Source organism: Hippichthys cyanospilos, chromosome 1 (assembly GCF_059441005.1).
Source record: "Hippichthys cyanospilos isolate Australia breed blue-spotted pipefish chromosome 1, RoL_Hcya_1.0, whole genome shotgun sequence".
Taxonomy (NCBI): domain Eukaryota; kingdom Metazoa; phylum Chordata; class Actinopteri; order Syngnathiformes; family Syngnathidae; genus Hippichthys; species Hippichthys cyanospilos.
This window is the reverse complement of record NC_142369.1, coordinates 3,850,718-3,872,469: the sequence shown is the minus strand read 5'-3', so window position 1 is coordinate 3,872,469 and position 21,752 is coordinate 3,850,718. Positions and strand designations below refer to the sequence as shown.

Below are 21,752 nucleotides of genomic sequence, written 5' to 3'. Positions count from 1 at the left end.
GTAAGTATCAAACCTCGAAGCCTTGTTTATATACTGCTTGTTTAAAAAAAAAGGGGCAAAAAATAATCATGCTTGACCAAACGTGATGAATAATCGCATTTTAATATTGACCAAATTAATCGTGATTATTATTTTGGACATAATGCAAGTCTGAAAAATACCATGACTGTATTGTGGCCCACGTGGGAATCGATTTAGCTCTATGCTGCCCCCAAGCTAAAACGAGTTTGACAAGCCGGTTTTTATGGGTCAGTAAAAATAATACAGTGTAATATATTGTATGGGGTGCCTCAAAATCTGATACAGGGTTTGATTTTATCGTTGCAGAAAGTTGCTAACCGTGCAGTGGGCACTGCGCAACGTTTTTGCGATGCTCTGGTCTCTCCAGTTGGGTTTGGCGGGGACCTACAAAGTCTATGTTAAATTTAGGCAAAAGTCCTAAAAGTGGCGACATTATGACCAACCCGGGTCAAGCGGCGCCGTTTTATGTTATCGTCTCCCACCGCAGTCGCCACAAAAGAGGAAAACAGGCTTCGCTTTGGTCGATTCGGAGCAGATTGTCGGCGTCCCTCGAGGCGACCCCACCATGAGGTCATCGAGGCGAGTCGGCCTTCGGATGGAACATTCCGGAAGCCGATGGGGGGGCTTTGTTTTGAAGTCTGTTTCGTTTTCACACACAATGGAAAAACACCTCGGGAGTGAAAAGCGAGTTGTTTGGGTCTCACCTCCCACGCAACTCGCTCAGGTGCGCGCACGCTACACTACGTCTCTTCGCTTCCTCTCATCTCTGGCGAGAAAGGAAAAATGGAGGAAAGGGCTCGTACTTGACTTGTGTGTAACCATGAGAACCTGCTGGATTTTTTGGGCAAAGGCCAATTGTGATTCTATCCAGAATAATTTTACCCTCACCGCTAGTTTGGCTGATGCATTAAATGTTTATTGAATATTGGTGCTGTTATATATATATATATATATATATATATATATATATATATATATATATATATATATATATATATATATATATATATATATATATATATATATATATGTGTGTGTGTGTGTGTGTATACAGTATCTATCTATCTATCTATCTATCTATCTATCTATCTATCTATCTATCTATCTATCTATCTATCTATCTAGCTAGCTAGCTAGCTAGCTAGCTAGCTAGCTAGCTGTCCATCTAACATTTTTGTAACATACACTAACAACAAAAAATCAAATTACTGTTGTTTATCAAATGAAAGTTGCCATCTTAGCCATTTGTTTGCGACAATTAGTGACCCTTAGTTTAAAAAAAAAAAAAAAAAAAAACTGGTTAGGTCATTTTATTTTTTTGAAGTGGGAAGATTATCCAAGGTAATGCTGGTGGAAAGAAAATTGTAGGGGGAAAAAATGGTTCAACGCTTGTTTGGTATCAGGAGAAATAAATCAAATCCCACAAGAGAGAAGAAAAATAAAAGGAGATCCTTCTTGGATGATGTCATTTTTTTTCTATCGGCACACTAGAGCAATGATTTGGAATCGGTAATCGGATTTTGTGAAAAACATCGTAGATGATTTATATTTGTAACATTACAACATGTCTTCGAACAATGTTGCCAACTAAGCTCACATAAATTCATTTATGGAAGTGGAAATTAATTTTGAAGAAACTCGCTTGGAAAAAAAAATCGTTTCAAAGCTTGTTTGTTATCCGGCGAAATAAAGCAAATCCCACAAGGGGGAAGAACTTGTTTTGAATAATGTCTTCTTTTTTTTCTATTTTTCCTCCATAAGCCTAGAGGAGCAATGGCCTGGAAACAGAAATCGGATTTTGTGGAAAAAGATCGGTGATTTCATTTGGACTCGCTATCGTTCGGCCCTGGTGTGTGATTTAAAAATCAATTCTTCCTGACTGTAGCTTGATTCGGTCTTTCCGTAGAGAGGTCATTGGACATCGGACACCTTTGTCACACGCTACTCAGACGCATCGATTGACAGCTTCGGCCTAATCGATGAAAGCCGGAGGTCAGGCGCGCACGCGTTCAAAAGTGGAAAAAAAAGCAAACTAGCTTAAAGCGCAGAGCATCTGCCGCTGATAACTTATTGATAACGGTACGCGAGCTTTAATTGGGGATGGTTCTTAATGAAAAACGGCGCTCATGGGGTCTCGTTTAATGAAGCCGCCACACGGTTTAGAACTGGCTCATCCAATAGCGCGTTTAGCAGCATTAGCTCCTCGCTTAGAGATGCTCGTTAGCGGAGGATACGCGCCTGATGGCTAGCATGACCTCATTTGTTGATTTTTTTGGTGTTATTTTGCTTTGTTAAATATGTTTTACATGAAGAAATTGCTTGTTTGGGAATGCAGAACAAATTTGCATTCTTTCTCTGATTGGTCAGGAAATGCAAGATAGAAGTTTTTCAAGAGTAGTGTTTTAATTCCCTAATTAAAGACTTTCATTTGTAAATACAGCCTCAGCAATACTTTGTTTTACTTGTAGTGTATGTGACAGATGAAATTTAGACAGATGCTAATGAAACTGTCTTCTGTAGTTGTAGGCCAGACTTTTATTATAACAAGTGAAATCCATCATAAGAATGATAATGCCATCCAGTGGACATGACTGGTAATTGCACTCTTGTCCCCTGCATTTCTTCAGATGTGGGATAATAAACATGGCTTTGCTTTCGTGTTACATTTATATGACAGTGTTGTATTTCAGTTGTAGAGTAACTCTAGAACCACAGATATAGTGTTAACTTTTAGTTTAAGTACGAAAACTGAAAAAAGAAATTTACGAATGCAGACATGCGGTCATGTAACAAGTACTAATGGCTTCATTTACAAATCGGGTGCCGCTCGTGGTGTTGGAGGGACTCGCATCTAATGACTTTGTTTTGGAAGGTCACTAATGTTTTGCAGATGCCACTGCTTTGTAATCAGATTACTCCAATCCCATTAGAAGTGATTCTTTTCTTCCTGCTCCCCCGGGAGGCGAGAGAAAAAGCGGCAAAATTGATTAGTCATACTCACTGATGGATGTTTTCATTCATAGCATGAGGTCAGAGTGTATGTAAGCCCGCGTCCCGGTCGCACGAACGTATTTGATGCGGCGCACATGAAGGCGTCTTCTACGAGTTGAATTTGCGGAACGCTTGCATGGAGCGCAAATAAGATGGCGCCCGCGTCACTCGAAAGGAAAAGTCTTCAAAAGACGAACTCACACAAACGTCGCAGAGAAAGGTGCGATATCTATTTTCATCAACTAAAACTAGACAATTTTTTCAGACTACGTCCACTAGAACTAGACGGAAATACCAATTTTCGGCAACTAACGCAAGAAAAAAATGTCACAATTTTTTTCATCTAACCATGGCTAAAGTTAGTATGTCAGTTTTTGCCAACTAAAACTAGACAAATGACAGTTCTAGTCAAGTAAATCTCAGCTGAAATATCAGTGGTTTTCTTCAACTAAAACGACTAAAATGTGATCAGTTTTCATTGACTAAAAACAGTTTTCATGAACTAAAATGACAGTTTTTGTCAAGGAAAACTAGACAAAAATGCCACAATTTTGTCCAATCAATCTCGTCTAAAATGCTGTCAGTTTTCGTCAACTAAAATCACCCAGATAGCAGTTTTTCTCAGGTAAAACTCAACTAAAACGTCATTGGTTTTCTTGAACTGAAACTTGACTAAAATATGGTCAGTTTTCTTTAAAACTCAACTAAAATTTCATTGGTGTTCTTTAACCAAAACTTGACTAAAATGTTTCAGTTTTCATTGACTAAAAAGTTATCAGTTTTCATGAACTAAAATGACAGTTTTTGTCAGGTAAAACTCAACTAAAACGTCATTGGTTTTCGTTAACTGAAACCTGACTAAAATATCGTCCGTTTTCGTCAACTAAAGCTAGACAATTAACCGTTTTTGTCAAGTAAAACTCAACTAAAATTTCATTGGTGTTCTTTAACCAAAACTTGACTAAAATAAAATCAGTTTTCATTGACTAAAAAGTTATCAGTTTTCCTTAACTAAAATGACAGTTTTTGTCAAGGAAAACCAGACAAAAATGCAACGTTTTTTTCCAATCAATCTCGTCTAAAATGCTGTGAGTTTTCGTCAACTAAAGCTAGACAATTAACCGTTTTTGTCAAGTAAAACTCAACTAAAATTTCATTGGTGTTCTTTAACCAAAACTTGACTAAAATAAAATCAGTTTTCATTGACTAAAAAGTTATCAGTTTTCCTGAACTAAACTGTCAGTTTTTGTCAAGGAAAACCAGACAAAAATGCATCCTTTTTTTCCAATCAATCTCGTCTAAAATGCTGTCAGTTTTCGTCAACTAAAGCTAGACAATTAACCGTTTTTGTCAAGTAAAACTCAACTAAAATTTCATTGGTGTTCTCTAACCAAAACTTGACTAAAATAAAATCAGTTTTCATTGACTAAAAAGTTATCAGTTTTCCTTAACTAAAATGACAGTTTTTGTCAAGGAAAACCAGACAAAAATGCAACCTTTTTTTCCCAATCAATCTCGTCTAAAATGCTGTCAGTTTTCATCAACTAAAATCAGCCAGATGGCAGTTTTTGTCAAACTCCATGTCACTCACATTGGTTTTCTTAAACTGAAACCTGACTAAAATATCGTCAGTTTTCGTCAACTAAAACCGGACTAAAATGTCACCATTTTGTCAACCCCAGCTAAAATTCTGCCACTTTTCCTCAACTTATTATCAATTACTTGTTATCGTCGAGTGAAACTCGACCAAAATGTCATGGTTTTGCTTTGACTAAAACGGCTATCAGCTGCAGCATCGGCGCCTGACGGTGAAACCGCATTTGGTCAAAATATCACACTTCTTCAAATGCAGCGGCACACTCATGCGTATGCAAACACACACCTCGCTGTGAATGATGGCCGCCTCGCAGTCAACATACATTTGACCTTGTGCGCATTTACGTGTGTGTGTGTGTGCCATCTCCTTTACTCCCACAAGCTTGCTGTCACTCTCCCACACATACACACACACACACTTATCTTGGCCGCCGCTAACGAATGCACACTCACACGGGGGTCGTCTCTGATGATATGCACACACGCACACGCTTGGCTGTAAACATCCTCAGAATAGCTCCAAAAGTTTGGTGACTTGTTGTAGTGAGCAGGTCACCCACTGCGGGACTGCACTGTTGTTGCCTGCTGAGACAGATGGAGTGTGTGTGTGTGTGTGTGTGTGTGTGTGTGTGAGCTCACAGGTTTTTGTTGACGTGTTTTGGCCAGCGCGCATGAATGCGGACACCGGCGTCTCCCCGCGTGGGCGTCAATGAAAAAAAAAAAAAAAAAAAGGAAGCGAGAAAGAGAGGACTCCTAGCCGGGCTCTTGATGCAGCGGGACCCCCGGGGCTTTGCGGAGAGCCCGGTTCTTAAGGGGAGAGATTTGTGTTCAAATTATTCACACCATCATAGTCGTGATATTCTCGTGTTTTTTTTTTTTTTTTTTTTCAGATTCACAACTATATCTAGTTTCCCAGGTTTTTAATATTGTGTATGCTGGCGCTTACGCTGCCTTGACAAGAAGATGTTCTTCTACTGTTATTTTGTTCTTCTTCATTTTGCATGTTCCAAAATGGCAGATACATTTATAGATCATAAAAACACGTCAAAATTCAAGTGGTGCCGAAATGAAGCTTCTCGAAGCGCTGAGTTTTTTTCCCCCTGCGAGAATGATGTGGAAGTATTTCACCCCAAAATTGGTCAAAATGGACAAGAGAGAGCTGAAATTTCACCCAGATGCTAACATTTTAAAGTTCAACATAGCATAACCACTTAGTTATCAGACTAGCAGGAGTGTGCCATCCCTTGGTTAAAAATACTGTGAGAATGATGTGGAAGAATCTAACCCAAAAATGGCGCTAGGGAGCTGAAATTTCACCCAGATGCTAACATTTTAAAGTTCAACGTAGCATGACCACTTAGTTATCAGACTAGCAGGAGTGTGCCATCCCTTCGTTAAAAATATTGCGAGAATGATGTGGAAGAATTTGACCCCAAAATGGTCAAAATAGGCGGTAGGGAGCTGAAATTTCACCCAGATGGTAACATATCAAACTTGAACATGGAATAACCACTAAGTTATCACATAAACAGGAGTGTGCCATCCTTTGGCTAAAATACTACCAAAATGATGTGAAAGATCTTGACCCCAAAATGGTCAAAATAGACAGTAGGGAGCTGAAATTTCACAGATGGTAATTACAGTTCTAACAGTTCAACATGGCACAGCCACTTTTGGTAGTTATTACATTTTGACCAACGAACCAATGACGTCACCCGCACAACCAAGACTCGTTCGGCCTCGCTAGAAAATCGTGGCAAAATTTGTACGTCTGAAAATCCCGTATGTATTTGCGTGAATAATTTTGACACAAATCGCTCCCCATAGGTTCTCGCCGCTGTCATACGTCAACAACAACCGACGAACGAATGAATAATAGAAGAGCGAGCCGAGCGTCGGCTAAAAGCTCGACGTTTGCGTGCGCGCGCTTTGAAGTGGTTAATCGTGGTCAAAGGGTTTGAGGTTGCGCTACGTTGTCAGAGTGTTTAATAATGCAAGGCTGCGCGCTGCTTTATTTATCAGGGTTAAGCTGAAATAAATGACACGAGCGGCCGGCGGCTGCGGTTAGTCGGGGCGAGGGGGGGCCGGGGTGAAGGTGAGCGGGCGACGAAGCGGCGCGAGGCTTCCGAGCGCGGCCCCGAAAGACAAACGAGGAAATGATGCGGTGGCAGGAAATCTGCGCCGCGCGCTAAATGAGCTGCGCCCGCCGCCTCAGGTGTGCCACTTTGTGGGGTCCTGACAAATCTATAGCTGCTGAATATTTGATCGCGCCCAAAGCCTTTCTGATTTGTCGAGGCTTAAGTGAAGGAATGGGATGAAATGGAAGGAAAAGGACAACGTGACCTCAGTGCGGGAGTTACGTTTTGACACGCGGCGTTCCCTCGAAAATTTGCGCTTCGCTTTTTGCGGTTTCGTCTTAGCAGGGCTTACTCGATAACACTCCGACGCTCGGCCTGTTAATGCAGTGGGCCCCCGTGTTGCGAGATGAATCCGTCCCGCGGTTGGGCTTGGAAGACCAATTCACCGTATGGCGGGCGATCCAAACCTGTTAAACAGCTAATGCGTTTTTAACCCCAGTGAAAAACATCAAAATTCTACATACATATTCAAAATTGCGACCAAAATACCGTATTTTCCGTACTATAAGGCACACCTAAAAGTCTTAATTTATTTTAAAAGCTGATGGTGCGCCTTATAATCAGGTGCGCCTTATATATGGATCAATATTGCGATTAGGATTGGTAGATGGGGAACGTACTGATAAAGTAAGCTTGACCTGTTTCTTTTGTGTGTTTACAGTTGAACAAGCTTGCTCATATTGACATTGAGTTATTGTGCTATTGAGAGTTTAGAGTTATTATTTGACTTATTAATGTTATTACCGTATTTTTTGCACTATAAGGCACACCTAAAAGCCTTAATTTTTTTTAAAAGCTGATGGTGCGCCTTATAATCAGGTGAGCCTTCTATATGGATCAATATTGAGATTGGGATCTGTAGATAGGGAATGAAGTGATAAAGCTTTACCTGTTTCTTTTGTGTGTTTACAGTTGAACAAGCTTGCTCATATTGACATTGAGTTATTATGCTATTGAGAGTTTAGAGTTATTATTTGAGTTTAGAGTTATTATTGGTATTACTTTGAGTATTACTATATTGTGATTGAAAACGTTTTCAAATAGGTCATTAATTGAGGGTGCGCCTTATAATCCGGTGCGCCTTATATGTGGAAAAAAAGTTTTAAAATATGCCATTAATTGAGGGTGTGCCTTACAGTGCGGAAAATACGGTATTATAGTAAGTGCTACGTATGTATAACATACATGTATACAACATGATGAATAATCGTGATTTCAATGTTGACCAAAATAATCGCGATTACTATTTTGGCCATAAACGTGCAGCCCTATATTCAACTGTGAATGTATTTATGACTCCCAATTAATACAATCAGTTGAAGATATATTACTATATAACTGAATTTCAGTTATTGCGGGGTTTTCCGGTTTCCGTTAACAAACAAATGATGTCACATGGAATTAAAAAAAATCCACCTGTAGGTCCAAGTTGAATCAATCTCTTGAGGAGCAGCAAAATGTCCATGGAATTGCAGCAAAAAATGCGTCCAATCCGTTTTGATTTGACTTTGATGGAAAAATCCATCCACGTTTTAACGCGCGCGGCATAAAAACGAGCGTGATTTGAATGAGGACCCGATGCGAGCGTACGGCACGTTCACATGTTTTTCTTGCGGGTGAAAGTCGAGCTCCTTGAAGCTATTAAGATTCCAAAACGGAAGTTCATTGATTTCTGCTGCCAGGTGTCTCCTTAAAAGTCCTTTTCACTTAAAAGCACGTCCGCAGCCTCTCCGGGGCTTTCAAAGTCGTTCATCATGGTCCTGAATGACGCCGGCTTCCACTGGCTCCCTTCCATACTTGACTCACTGGTCTGGAAAAACGTTTATTGAAATTTCAAGGCGAAGTTTCTTCATGGCAAATGACAAATATGGCCTGGGCAGAACGCAGCATTCCATCCTGGACCGCCGTGAAAATCACTATATTTGATTTGATTTTTTTTTTTTTTTCATTTAGTGGCCTTACCCCACTCCCTCAGACCGCTATCAGCAGTTCTTTCCCCGCTTTCCCAGCATGCAATGCGTTTCTTTGCGCTCCGGCGAACACTTGCAGTTCTTCGGGCGACTCTCATGTGTGAAGGCGGCTTGCAATGAGGGGCCGGAGAGGGAATGGAATTAAAGAAAAACAAAAAGCCACCAATATGTACTAAAGATACACCGGTATGTTTTCTTCGCAGGTTATCGGTGTAAAACATAAAAACAGTCATTTATTTTTAAAGACATTTTAGACCTTTCTGCTGTGATGGGTAAAAATAACTCAAATTGGTCATAAAAGGGACCAACCCGAATTTTTGGGGTTATGTGAATGACCCAAAATAGTTGGGTGGTTCCTTTTCCACCCATTTTTTTTTTTTAACTTGGGTTATTTTTTTGGTTCTTCATTTAACTCCCCAAATGGGTCAAATAGAGAAAAAAGAACGCCGTTAAAATTGTTTCAAGAACCTCAAAATTCGGCTAATTTAACCCCCCATAAAACAATGCAATGTTTTGCTCGAGACAACCCCAATAATCGGGCTGTATTTTCAGCCATTTATTCACCCAAGTTTTGAATTATATTAATGACCATCCACCCAAAATGGTTTACCATCCAAATTGGGAAATTGGGTTAATTTGGGTTGGGTGCCAAAAAAGTAACCTAAAAAGTTGCATCGAATGAAAAATCAACTCCCAGAAAATTAGGTTGTTTTATCCAAAACAACTTCAAAATTCGGTTTGTAAAACCCACTTAAAAAAAATTGCGGAAAACGTGTGCATTTTTTTAAATTAAATAACAACAAAACTTTTTTTCCCCCCCATTTTTGATTTGGGGTTCATTTGGGTTGGGTTACATTTTGGGTCATTCAAAATGTTGAGCGAGGGGAACGATTTGATTGGAGGGACAGGTGTTGCTGTGTGTGGTCTCTTGACACGTCTTTTGCTTTGTTGGCTCTCCAGTTCATTTTGATGTCAGCAAAACTCCTCCATTTTGGCGCCTTCATTCACTCTGCTGCGATAGGCTTCAGCGCCCCACCAGCTCTGTGAGGATAAATCGTCAAAATAATGGATGAATTTTTCGTGATTGGATGGCTTTAGGATTTTTAAGGAGGCGGGGTAGCCGCACGGTGTGAGGCGCGGCTTCAGTAAACGAGACGTTTCACTTCCTGGTTAGAACTATCGATAGTAACAAACCATCGCCAAATTAAATTGCCAATTTATCTAATCGGTCCGTCCCTTTTTTGAAGCAGCTAACTGATGCTAGCTTGCGCAGATGCAGCTAACATTACGGACGATGATTGCACGCAGAATATCAGCCAATGAGGCGCTGCCGTGAGTGAATGCCTCTCAGCCTGTCCAGAGTTGAATAAAAGTGACACGAGAGAGAGAGTGATTATTTGCACAAGAAAAAGAGGAGAGCAAAGGGTGAGAAAAGATGCTAAAAAACAACCACCCCCTCAAAGAAAAAAAAAAAGATGTGTGGCGATTGTAAGTAAAAGAAAGTGACAGATCGCCGAGCTGATTTAGGTCAGCAATCAGAGCTCGGCTACTGTCTGCTGTGAGATTGTGTGTGTGTATTAGATTGGGGGGGGGGGGGGGGGGGGGGTGATTTCGTGCGGGAGTGTGAGTACGTCTCCCCCGCTAAAGGTCACGCACACACACTCACACACTAAAGAATCCCTGCTTAATTGGATAGGGCCTGGTTAACATTGTATGATTCATTTAACCTTTGTGCACTATGTTGCACCCCCCCCCCCCCCCACACACACACACACACACACACACACTCGCACACAAACATTTCTCATCGCCAAAAGAGACAAAAGCGCTATTGTGTGCGAGCAGCCTTCTGCTAAGCAATCAAATGTGTGAGTGCGGCAGGAGGCGGGCATTCAAACAAACGCAATTCGTCAGCTGACCTCTGCCATCCGTAACGGCATTAGCTCACTAATATAGTAGCCGCCATCACGTAAACACCCCCGGTCCGCTCCAACCCCCTCCAGCGGCCATTTCATGGAAAAAATACATACAATGAGTACACAAGTCCTAATCCGATCCAGTCCGGACCAAAATGATTCAGTCATCATTTTGAAACTCAAAAATCAAAAAAAGAAAGCAAGAAAAAAAATACAAGTGAAAGTTCATTTCCTTCTATCCAATGATTTAAACTAGCAAAAACGCCATTTTCACAAGCATGTTGGTGTTTTTTCATTGATAAATAGTCGTTAAGAACACGTTAGTGACTTATGCTAACAAGCTAGGTTGCAGCTGTAGCATTTTTTGTTAAGTCGCTTGGCGCTTATCTGACACGGCTAATGCTATGTAGCGGCTGTCGCGTCTTTTGCTAAGTGGCTTGACAGTTGTCTGACACAGCTAACGCGATGTAGCTGCTGTAGCACCTTTTGCTAAGTAGCCTGCCGCTCATCTGACACGACTAACGCTATGTAGCAAATGTAGCATCTTTTGCTAAGTGGCTTGACATTTGTCTGACACAGCTAACGCGATGTAGCTGCTGTAGCACCTTTTGCTAAGTAGCCTGCCTCTCATCTGACACGACTAACGCTATGTAGCAAACGTAGCATCTTTTGCTAAGTTGCTTTGCGCTCATGTTAAACGCCTAACGCTATGTAGCAAATTTTGCATCTTTTGCTAAGGGGCCTGGCGCTTGTATGACATGGCTAAGGCTCTGTAGCGGCTGTAGCATCTTTTGCTAAGTGGCCTGGCGCTCATTTGACACGGCTAATGCAATTTAGCGGCCGTAGCGTGTTTGCTAAGTGGCTTGGCGCTCGTCTGACATGGCTAACGCTATGTAACTGCTGTAGCATCTTTTGCTAAGGCTTGGCGCTCGACTGACATGGCGAACGCTATGTAGCTGCTGTAGCATCCTTTGCCAAGTGGCTTGGCGCTCATCGGACACGGCTAACGCTATGTAGCAGCTGTAGCGTCTTTTGCTAAGTGGCATGGCATTCGTCTGACACTGCTAACGCTACGTAGCGGCTGTCGCATCTTTTGTTAAGTGGCTTTGTTCTCGTCTGACACGGCTAACGCTACGCGGCGGCCGTAGCATTTTTTGCTAAGTGGCTTGGCGTTCGTATGACATGGCAATTATTTTCTTGTTATTCCGACAAGAAAGGGCCACCCAACAAAGAGACTTTTATGAAAAATGAGAAATGGACAAAGACGAGACATGATGGAGCGGGACGGTCCGCCCGTTCAAAGAAACAAGGACAAACAATTGGCCGCAAATCCTTTTGAGTCACAATTTAAGCGTCCTAATTGCTTCCAAACTGCACAAAGGACGTCATTATCAGAGTGTGTGTGTTTGCGTGTGTGTTTGTTTGAACGCGAGAGAGCTTCATTAGCTGTTGACTGGTCCTCGTCTAATCTTCATTGTTTTCTTCAACGCTGGCTACGTTTCACCCCAAATCACCGCGCCGCCAAGGTCGCGACTCCCTGGACCCAAAAGTGGCGTCTCGTTGACTGGACTATCTCATTAGCGTTATTGTTAGCGATGATTGTTTGTTGTTTTTCGGACCTGATTATTCGTGGCAAAATACGGGAGGCGTAGCTACTGCGTGATGATCTAAATTAGAAGGAGGCCTTGGGGGAGGTCCGCTGTCTCCGGAGTGTTGAAATCTGCTCCGTAGCTGCCAAATGAATCCCCGCGGCGCCTCTTTAGGCGGCTTAGCGTCCGCATTAGCGCACATCTGCTCTTGTTTGACGCACTTATTATATATTGATGAAGTTGAGGCTGGATAATTGAATGGCCCCATCACGGAGGGGTCTCGTTTCTCCACTTGTACCTCGAGTGGATTGAGGGGAGGCGGAGCCAGCGAGCGCCTTTGCCACCCACATGCCTTTTGGAAGTGTGTGTGTCTGTGTTTGTGGAAGCCTTAGGTTTTTGGGAGCCAAATTTCAGGTTTTAGCATATTTGTGGGGACCTTTGTAGAAGTTCTGACTTCTTTTGGGGGTCAAAACTTTGAGTTTGGGTTTGAATTGTATTTTGATCCCGGTAAGGTAATCAATTGTCGATGGGATGTCCCCACTCTGACTGAAAACTCCAAGTGTATATAACTTTTTTTTTGCAGCGTGTTGATCAAATCCTGTTTTACATTTTTTTTTTTGTGGATCTTTCACCATTTTGGGGACCCCAAAAGTTCAGACCATTTTTGAGGCGCAAGACTTGCTTTTAGACCAAAGGTGTGAAACCCGAGGCCCGTGGGCCAGATCTGGACCGCCACATCATTTTATATCGCCGGTGAAATGCTAATTATAGCTTTCTAGTTTCTGTCTCAAATTTCTAAAAAAAAAATGTTTTGTTACCAATACGCATTTTGAACAGTTTTTAGCAGCATCAGATTTCAAAACATGTAAATGTGTGACAATCACACTTTGCAGTCACAATGGCCAAAAATGAGTTTAGAACATAGGTTTGATTTGCATTTTGGTTAAAATTAGGGTAAGGCAATTGTCCCCACGACAATAGTAAAAAAAAATTATATATATATATATATATATATATATATATATATATATATATATATATATATATATATATATATATATATATATATATATATATATATATATATTAGTGTCTAGCGTTGTCCTAAGTTTAGGGTAAGGGTTAGCGTTAGGTAATCGTGAAGCTTAAGGTTAGGAGCTAGGAAATGCATGATGTCAATGGGATGTCCCCACTATGATGGAAAAGCCGCCGCGTATGTTTATGCTTGTACGCGTGTGTATGTGTCTTCATAGTTTGAGCAATCTGGAGCCTAAAATGGAAACTCACCAGCCGCTTAATATATGCAATTAAGAAGCTAATTAGAGTAATTAATTCAGCCGGGCCGGGGCCCAGTCTGGCCTCTATTCACGGCATTGGAGCTGCCATAATCCTTCACGCACACCCGCGCGCACACACACACACGTATGTGCCAACACACACTCGTTATGAGCGGCCTCTTTGTGCGCTGCCAGAAAAGTCGGGCCGAAGAAAAGGGCGTAAATAAAAGAGGCAGAAAGTGAGGCGTTGGGCGCGGCCTAATGAGTGAAAACAGTGCGCTAATTCATCCGCAGCGCCCCCCGCTGATTTCTGGGAGGCGCTGCCAGCGAGGGGGAGAAGCCGGCCCACTTGTCGCCACTGACATCGTACCTTTTATTTTGGACAGTGGAGAATGGCTGCTCTGTTTTGCTTTACTGCAGATCTTCTCAAATGGGGCTTTTTGCCGGTATCAACAAATCAAACTTAATACTTAAGGCCTGCGACAGGAACCGACCAGTTTTCAAACTAAGAACAAATTAATTGGAACGTGAAACAGCTATTTGCTCAATTGTGTTCCTGGGGTCCTCTTGCACAACGTAGTTTTAGATATACTATCTTTTTTTTTTAAATCATGAATTATTGTATGTGTTATTCAGTCGAATAATCAGAAAAATGAATAACATTTCATTTCGCATAAAACATCAATTTTTTTTTCAATCACTGTTGATTCACGAGGTATTTGGGATTTTTTTAATGATAAAAAAAACAATTAATTAATATCAGAGTGTGAACACTGTGTGTGAACAAGGATGCTCTCGGACGTTGGTGCAGTCTGCTCGCTTCTTGATTGAAAATATTGCCGTAGCATTCTCAGCTAACATGAGCCGCTGTTAGTTGACCAATAAAATCATCGTATATATATATATATTATTCATATAACTTTAAAACGACAACTTCAAATAAAGTAAAACAAACTGTAAATAAAGAAAAACAGTCACCATTTATACTGTAGAACGCACCCATATATTTGCCTTCATTTTTGGGGGAAAAGTGCATCTTATATTTGGGGAATTATGGTAATCCTAAAAATGTGGAAAGTTTAAAGCAATGTGATCCGTTCACTGCTATTCATTCCGCTTTGGAACATCGCTATTCCATTTTGAGATGATTTGAAGCTTTTAATAAAGATTGAAGTCCTGTTTTTGTTCGACTTTGCGATGTAAAAAGGCAAACAGTGCGGTTTGTTATTACGGAATGATTGATACGCGCCTACTAGCGTGTCTGGCTAGCCGGCCATGCGAGCGTTGTTATTTTTGGAGCGCAATTAGGAAGCGTGTGATGAAGTGCAGATCGGCGCGGCGGACAGGCGGCTCCTCCGACTAACTTGATGGACTCACTCAAGACATTTTGGATCAAATCAAACCACCTGGAGACCAATTATGTTGTTTATTCAGGGATGTACAACGTGCACTTGCTGCCCTTTTTTTTTTTGTGTCTGCGTGTCTTTGAACTCACCAAACTCGGCATGGGCTGATAACCGGGTTGACGGTTTACCGTGCTATGAAAAGGTCAATGTTTCAATCGGTGCTTATATTTTCCGAACAAAGACCAACAAAAGCCGCCTCTTGTTACATAATTATTATTAATGATCACAGTGGACAGTTGTGGAAACGCGGTGCAGTTTGACAAAAATCGGACGAGTGATGCGGTATCACTCGTGCTTGCAGAGTTGACTCAAAAGCCACCTCTGAATATAAAAGGATGGGAAGTGCACCTTTAAAAAAAAATACTGTCTTGGAATGCATATTTATACAGAATTTTGATCATGTCGCCCACTTAAGACAGATGATTGGACACAAATTTATCAATCGAAATTAAATAATGACGCTTTGCATGGCCTCTGTGCCTTTTTTGGAGCCTACAAGATAGCTTTTATAACGTGATTTAAAAAAAAAAAACGTACGTGCTTATTTTTATCAAAATCACATTTTTATGCTGATGCTAGTGGTGTCATTTTAAGGGTCGTAAGTGATAACATACAAAGTTATTTTGAAAATATATCATTTTTTGGTAGATTTTTTTTTAAAGGTCTTTTGCATCTCACAGTGGACAATTATGGAAATGTGGTGCAGTTTGACAGTAAGATGAGGGATACGGTATCACTAGTGCTTGTTGAGTTGACTCAAAGAGCTACCTCTGAAAATAAGTTTTTTTTTTTTTTTAACCTTCTAGGCACACGCAGAATTTTAATTACGTCGCTCACTTATGGGAGATGATTGGACAACGTTTTACCTATCGAAAACTCTTTTTGTTTCTTACAAAATGACTCTCAAAAAGCGGTTTCAAAAAAACAAATGTACGTTCTAATTTTTTCTTAAAATCACATTTTTATGCTGATGCTAGTGGTGTCATTTTAAGGGTCGTAAGTGATAACATACAAAGTTATTTTGAAAATATATCATTTTTTTGGTAGATATTTTTTAAAGGTCTTTTGCATCTCACAGTGGACAATTGTGGAAATGTGGTGCAGTTTGACAGTAAGATGAGGGATACGGTATCACTAGTGCTTGTTGAGTTGACTCCAAGAGCTACCTCTGAAAATAAGTTTTTTTTTTTTGACCTTCTAGGCATGCACATACGCAGAATTTGAATTACGTCGCTCACTTATGGGAGATGATTGGACGTTTTACCAATCGAAAACTTTTTTTGTTTGTTACAAGATGGCTCTCAAACGCGGTTTCAAAAAAACAAATGTACATTCTAATTTTTTCTTAAAAACACATTTATATGCTCACGCTAGTCAAATGAACTTTTATTCAGTGTAATTTTAAGTGATAACATATAAATTCATTTTGAAACAATGTTTTTTATGCTGATGCTAGTCAAATAAACTTTCGTTTGGTGTCATTTTAAGGGTCGTAAGTGATAACATACGAACTTATTTTGAAAATATATCATTTTTTGGTAGATTTTTTTAAATCTACACCTCGCAGTGGACGATTGTGGAAATGTGGTCCAGTTTGACAATAATAGTCCAAGTGATACGGTATCCGTTGTGCTTGTAGAGTTGTCTCAACAAACCACTTTTGAAAATAAAAAGATGGCAAGCACTTTAAAAAAAAAAACAACAACCAAGAAAAGTGCTTGCAGAGTTGACTCAACAAGCCGCCTCTGAAAATAATTACAAGGCAATCTATTAGATTTTTTTAAAAGTCTTTTACACCTCTCAATGGACGATTGTGGAATTGTGGTGCAGTTTGACAAAAATAGTTACACGCTATCCGTTGTGCTTGTAGAGTTGTCTCAACAAACCACTTTTGAAAATAAAAAGATGGCAAGCACTTAAAAAAAACAACAACCAACAAGCATTTTATTTAAAAATAACGTTCAAAGGACCAAAATTTTAATACCCATTTTAATACCCTCACACCGTGATATTTTTGTTCACGTTTATCACACCGTACGAATTTAATATGGTCTTAAGCCTAAAGCGAACGCACAGAAGTTTTTTTTTTTTGTTTTTTTGTTTTTTTTTGGTGCATTATTCATTTTTGAAATGCGCGTTGCATCAGTTGCTGCATTTCCAGCGAAGGAGCTGGCATTTGTCAGGCAGTCAAAGGCAGATATCTCCCATCTGTCATGTTTTGGCAGGCTAGCAAAAAGCGGCGAGCGAGCGAGCGAGCGAGCAACAACTTCCAAGGCGTTTGATCCTGCGGGAGCGCCTCCGCTGCTTTTTTCACTTGACCTTATGTGAGGCCTAGCTCAGGTGGTCAAGTGATGAAATCGCACTTTCGCTCTTGGTAATTGCCGGGCTTGTTCGCGAGATCCAAGTTGCCTTCGCTTCTGATGTTGCTTTGAAATGACCATGCCTGAAAATCATTTAAAAGGCTAGTCCCAACCGGACTGCATGAAAGTTTTCTTTTTTTTTTTTTTTCAGGGGCCGGGTGACAAAATCGAAATGATGTAATTCATTTCTAATGTTAAAAATCGCTCATTTTAAAATGTGCTAAATTGTGAAATCCAGGTTTTGCCGGTTTATAAGATCTTCTCTTTTTACTACTTAACCTGCGTTATTTTTCCGTAATTTTATAAATGCTTTTAAAGGCGTAGTAATTAAAGTTATTTCAGATTTTTTTTTCCTTCAACCGCTCAAATTGTTCAGTGACATCAGTGCTATCCATTCATATGTAGGTTAAATTTATTAACACCCACAAAAAAAAATAAAAACGGTATGGTTTAGCTTTGTAGTCTGTGACGTGATGGTGACATTTAATTGGACTCAACCGCCACCTAAAAAACACAAGGCAACAAAGAATTTTCTGTTTCCTGATATATTTTGACTGCCGCTCAACAAAATGTTTCAAAAATTGCAAGAAAATCAATGTCATAAATCCTGTTAAAATACATTTCAAAATTTGTAATTATAATGGTTTAATATGGTCCAAAATTTGGACAATTATTGTTTTTGTAAACAAAAATCTCGGCTGCAATCATATGGAAATGACAGAATCGTTCCATTTTGAAATGTTAGATGGTGTAGTCGTCTGCTGGAAATTTCAGCTCCCTAGTGTTTTTTCCCTCACTTATTCTTTTATGATATGAAAAAAAATCAAAGGACTTCCCATCATTTGTAACATATAAGTTATAAAAGTTTAGGTTAAAAAATAATTAGCATATTTGCAGCGATATCAAATCTTTAAAAAATGTTTGTTGTGTTTGTTTGTTACTGTTACAAATCGTTACAAACATGCTTTTACTTTTACTTCAATTATTATTTTAGCCTATTTTCTTTTGCGTGCTCTCTCAATTTGATACAATGTTTTTCATAAAAGGATGTTTTTTTTCTGATTCCGTAAAGTAAACGTCAGTTGCAGTTGTAGAAACTGTTTCGCGTTAAGCTAGCTGGCCAAATTGCTAAGCAATGTAGTTTGACGGTAAAATTCAAATTCGATGGATAATAAATCTTTTTTTTTTTTTTTTTTAGCTGCTCACTGATTGCCAACCTACTGCTTATTGTCAACTAAGATGACAAACCTGTAGACACACTCGGAAAAGCGAAGACAGACTGATGCATTAGCTGCACAAACATGCTTCACACTTATGAAAGACACACAAACGCACACAAATACAAACCAAGAGTAGGAAAACAGACAGATTGCCATATAGCTTGAACACACACTTTGGAGCAGCCCGCTTTAATCACACAGAGGCTAAACAAACACAACTGTCATCACTCGCCTTCTTTTACTGTTACACACACATACACACATGTTTGTACTTGTGAGGACCTCTGTAGTCATAATACATTTCCTCGACCCTAACCTTAACTATGAGAAGTGATTGCCTAACCCTTACCCTAACCTCACCCATAACCCAATTCAAACCAAAACTCTAAAGCCTTGACCCTCAACGAGAAAACTTGTGGGGACCAAATGTCCCCACAAGTGCAAGAGGTCCCCACAAAGTGAATTTGGTCAACACCGTGCAGCAAAAACCACGGTCACACACACTCAGAAAACAGGGTTTTTCATAGTGGGGACATCCCATTGACGTAATGCGTAGGTGTCGAACTCCAGTCCTCGAGGGTCGGCATTCTGCATGTTTTTCAGTTTTCTCTCCCCAATTCCCATCCGACAAATGATTAGCTTATTAGCAAGCTCTGAAAGAGCTTGACAATTATGCTAATCATTTGAATCAGGTGTGTTTGAGAGAACACAAGTCCCCGAGGGTCGGTATTGTACACATTTTTGAATCCTCTCTCTCAAACTCCCCTATTGAAATGGTTAGGTTATTCGCAAGCTCTGGCGGAGCTTGAAAATGACCCTAATCATTTGAATCCGGTGTGTTTGAGACACCTCCAGTCCTCGAGGGCCGGTATCTTGCATGTTTCGAACCCTCTCTCTCAAACACACCCGATTCAAATGATTATGATCGTTTTCAAGACCCCGCAGAGCTTACTAATAACCTAATCATTTGAATCAGATGTGGTTGAGAGAACTCCAGTCCTCGAGGGTCGGTATTGTACACATTTTTGAATCCTCTCTCTCAAACTCACCCGATTGAAATGGTTAGGTTATTCACAAGCTCTGGCGGAGCTTGAAAATGACCCTAATCATTTGAATCAGGTGTGTTTGAGACACCTCCAGTCCTCGTGGGCCGGTATCGTGCTTATTTTTGAACCCTCTCTTTCAAACACACCCGACTCAAATGATTATGACCGTTTTCAAGACCCCGCAGAGCTTGCTAATAACCTAATCGTTTGAATCAGATGTGGTTGAGAGAGAGGCTTCGAAAACACGCACGATACCGGCCATCGAGGACTGTACTTCAAAACCTGTGACGTAATGCATCTCCTAGCCCATAACCCCAACCATCACGGCAAATTACCTACCCCTAACCCTTACCCTAACTTCAACCTGAATTCTATTTAAAAACCGAAACTCCAAAAGCAAGCCTTGACCCTCAAAATCTGAGCGAAACGGTCCCCACAAGTGCAAGAGGTCTCCGCAGAGACATTGAAACCTGGAATTTGGTCCCCACCGTACAACAAAACCTCAGGGCACACACAAACGCACGCACATACACACACAGATAGTATATAATTGCGCTGTGCCTTCCGTTGTCCATCATCCTGCCCTTCATATTTGTCCCTCCTTTTTCCTTTCCACTTTCTTTCTCTGCAATCTCTCCCTGCAGCGGTATGCAGGCACACACGTCAAGATGCATTATTTCGGCCGGCCGCCTCTCATGTATGTGCTTTCCTCCTTTCGGAAACAATCATGACAGCAGGCGGGAGGGGGGAGGCTAGCCGGCAAGGAAACGCAGACTGGACTGTTGGAGATTAGCAAAACATCTCTGAATGGGAGCGCATGTGCAACAACAAGGGCGGCCGCGTGCTCCTCCCACATTCCTAAAGCGGCCACTTTCGCTTCATTGAACTCTGGAAATAAGGGGGACTCGTTGCCGTAGGAGTTGTAGATCGCATGACATTGTGCGGCGTGCAAAATGCAAAACAAGGAAAAAAAAAATCACAGGTGCAAACAACGGGGATAAAAGACAGATGCGCGTGTGTAACATGTTATATCTTATATTAATAATTTCACCCTTCCGGTTGGGCATGGGCCCCTAATCACGTTATTAAAAATGACTGCGCTATAGTTTTTTTTCCGTTGAAGACAATCTATTTTATTTGTGTCAATTTCGACCAATTTGGGCCTTTTATCTGGATACATCTAACAAAACGCATGAACCCTTCTGCATTCATTTTAAAAAAGACTACTCTTGTGTTTTTTGTACCAACGTGGTACCTGCTTTTGAGGGCGGGATAACTTAACATTTTTAATGAATTGTTTTTTTTCTTTAAACCACTCAATGTTGAGTGTCATGAGCTCTATCCATACGTATGTAGTTTTTATGAAATACAAGGCAAAATACACAACTTGAAAAAGTGAGTCAAGCTCACCACTTTTCCGCCACTGGTGTTTTCGTGTAGGAGTTGACACGAGGACAAAAAAAAAAACATTAAGTTGTCTTTGGCGCCACCATCTGTCTTAAAGTGTTACATAAGCGATTCGGGAAATTTCTATCTGTTGACCTATGTCAACCACCGCTAAAGACGTTGGTTCGAAAATCGCAGGAAACGTAATATTACACATAGGTTTAACATCCATGGAAAAAACGTGGATTATAATGAGTGTTGGTCTGTCCAAGATGGTACCCATGAACGTAGGCGTCCTAATTATTTACTACGCCAAGCTGCAACAGTTTCGAATTTGCAGCATGCTTGTATTTTGAACTATAACATGATTACGTAACCAGTGTGAAATTTCCACTAGGAAGCTAAAATTGACTATAGAACAGTTAGAGCACAGGTGTAGAACTCCAGTCCTCGAGGGCCGGTATCCTACATGTTTTCAAATCTTTTCCCTCAAAAACACCTGATTCAAATGATTGGGATCATTTTAAAGCTCTTGCAGAGCCTGCTAATGAGGTAATCATTTGAATCAGGTGTGTTGGGGAAAGAAAACTGGAAAACATGCAGGATGCCGGCCCTCCAGGACTGGAGTTCCACACCTATGAGTTAGAGGATCAAAACGCCACCATGTGTTCATTCCTAAATACTTGCAAATGGGATTTATTTGATTGCGAAATTTATAATAGGGAACCGAATCACCGTAGACACTGAAGGGTTAAACGAAATATTTGGTACATTAAGAAATATGTATCATATTTAGTACAAGTAAATAAATAGGCATTCTTTTTGGTTCTTCTTGG

General features: G+C 40.5%; 1 protein-coding gene across 2 annotated transcripts in view; it reads left to right on the top strand.

Moving 5' to 3' along the window:
* efnb3b (ephrin-B3b) overlaps positions 1–21,752 on the top strand; it is an 88,276-nt gene that overhangs the window by 40,433 nt on the left and 26,091 nt on the right. The window lies entirely within an intron of this gene.